Consider the following 2,950-nt stretch of genomic DNA (forward strand, 5'->3'; position numbering starts at 1 on the left):
ATAATAATTTAATTAGTAATAAGAGAGGTGGCATTTTCACATATTGAAAAACCTCCTATATGATTTTTAAATATTAAAAATATGTACGCTAACCAATATTAATTTAATAAATTGCAAATAATTAATTTAATTAATAATTAGTATATTAATTTTTGAATAATTAAATAAGTTTGGTGGCGTTTCCACAGTCTAAAAACACCACCACTCTCCTTATATATAATAAAAAATATTATATATTTATATATTATATATATATATGAATTATTAATAATTATTAAAAAATACTAATTTAATTAATAATCAAAGAGACGATGTTTACTAACACTGGAAATGCCACCTTTCGGCTTTTAACTTTCAAAAAATAAATTACACTATAACATATACTAATTTAATAAATTATAAATAATTTATTTAAGTAGTAACTAATATATTCATTTTTAAATGACTAAATAGGAGATGTAGCATTTCCTGAGTCTGGAAATGCTAGCTCTCCCGTTAAAAATAATAACAAATATTATATATTATATATTAATTGTTAATGATTGTTAAAAAAATTATATTCTAACAAATGCTAACTTGATAAATTGTAAAAAAAATTATTTAATTAATAATTAATATATATAATTTTTAAATAATTAAATAAGAAAGGTGGAGTTTCTATATTGAGGAAATGCCACTAATCTGCCTTAAATTGTTAAATAATAATATATAATTATAAAAAATTATAAATTAAATTAATTATAAATTATTTATTTATTTAAAAATTAATATATACATATACATACACACAGGCGCGCGCGCACACATATATATATATATATATATATAATTTTTAACTAATTAAACCAGAGAGATGGCATTTGCAATGATTGGAAATGCCACTTGTGATTAAAAATAATAAATAATATTATATATGAATTTTTTATACTTATTAAACAAACAAATACTAATTTAATCATACATCAAAATGTGATATTTTCTATGGCTAGAAACACACCTATCTGCTTTAATTATTAAATAATATTGCATACTAATAAAAATATTAATTAGATAAATTATAAGATATTTATATATTTAGTAATTATTATATATAATTTTTAAATAATTAAACCATTAAATTTTTTTATTAATTTTCAAAAATAAAAATAGTTACTAATAAAAATACTTATTGTATAAATTACATATAATTTATTTAATTAGTAAATAATTTATATAATTATTTAATTTTTCAAATAGGAGAAGTAGCATTTCCAGTTTGTAGAAATGCCATCTCTTTGTTTTTAATTGTCAACTACATAATAATTAATGAGCCAAAGAGGTGGCATTTCCAACTAGAGGAAAAGGCACCTCTTTGATTTTAAATTATTAAGTAATGATATATATTGATTATTTATATTAATTATATAATTAGAATAAAATAGTTATATAATCTTACAAAATCAAAATACTTAATTTATAAAAAAGTAGGGAGGTGGGGTTCAATTATTGAAAGGGTAAAAGGGCAAAAATACCCACAAAGTAGTCAGCGACGGGCACCCAATATCCTAAAGTGACGAAAAGGGTAAAAATACCCATAACGTTGTATGGATGGGTGCAAAAGAAACCAGACCGTTAACTTTAATTTAATACCATTAACTTTGATCATTAAATACTAATTGTGCATGCCATGTATCAGTCTTTGCTGATGTGTACTAAAAATGAGGCAAAAATACCCACGAAGTCATCGACTATGAGCAAAAATACCTATAACGTTATCAGAATTGGTACAAAAGTGATCAATACATCCAATCCCTTAAATGTTGACTGTTTAGTTGACACATAAGCAGAAGTTGACTATTTTTTTGCTGATGTAAATAAAAAATATTTTAAAATAAATTTTTACAGATATTGATTGATTATTATATGAGTACCTATAATGTTATTTTAATAGATACAATAGTGACCAATCTTTTAAAATCAATGTCATATGGTTTCTTTCCATCACCAAGTATCTCGCCCCCTTCCTTTCTCTTTATCCACTCATTTTTCTTGTCCGTAAAACTTGAAATTTAACATAGTGAGATAGGTTGTTCAAAATCAAAAATCAAGACTGAGCACATCTAACATAAGAACATTGTCACAACCTTAAGCAATTGCATTCACGATAGATTCAAAATTTTTAAATGATTTTCACCACTGTTGCAAAAAATAAAAACAAGTAATTTAATTTGATATTCAGTCAAAATGACATTTTCTCACATGATATTCGTACAATAATCGATTAACTTTCAGAGAATTTCATTTAGAAATATTTTTGTCTACATCAGTGAAAAACAGTCAACTCTTGCTTAATTGTCTACTAAACCGTCAACATTTAAAGGATTGGATGTATTAGTCACTTTTGCACCAACTCTGATAACGTTATAGGTATTTTTGCTTCGGCCATTAACTTTGTGGGTATTTTTGCCCCTTTTTTAGTCTACGTCAGCAAAGACTGACATGTAGCATACACAGTCAGCATTTAACGGTTAAAGTTAACGGTCTGGTTACTTTTGCACCTATTCATATAACATTATAAGTATTTTTGCCCTTTTCATCACTTTAGGATATTGGGTGCCCGTCGCTGACTACTTTATGGATATTTTTGCCCTTTTGTTCTTATTGAAATTTCATTTAGTTGTTGTTCAACAAAAAGATGTGGTATTTCATTTAAAAACCCTAAGTCTATTTATTTACTAAAATTGTAAATAAAAAATAATTTGTAAGTTGTAATATTTGATATAAAAAATACCATGTCTTCACTTTAACTTTAATATTAGTAACTTTTTTTTTATTGCTATAAAATATATGCTACTTGATCTCATTTTATAATAGTGAAGGGAGATGAAAACTAATGGCAAGGACAAAGAAGAAGGAGCATCTAGCTATATCCACGGCAACGACTCAAACGGAGGAGGAAGAAGAAGGAAAA

This window comes from Prosopis cineraria, unplaced genomic scaffold (genome assembly GCF_029017545.1).
Source record: "Prosopis cineraria cultivar Desert tree isolate PC_DT_omini unplaced genomic scaffold, ASM2901754v1 PC1, whole genome shotgun sequence".
Classification (NCBI taxonomy): Eukaryota; Viridiplantae; Streptophyta; class Magnoliopsida; order Fabales; family Fabaceae; genus Prosopis; species Prosopis cineraria.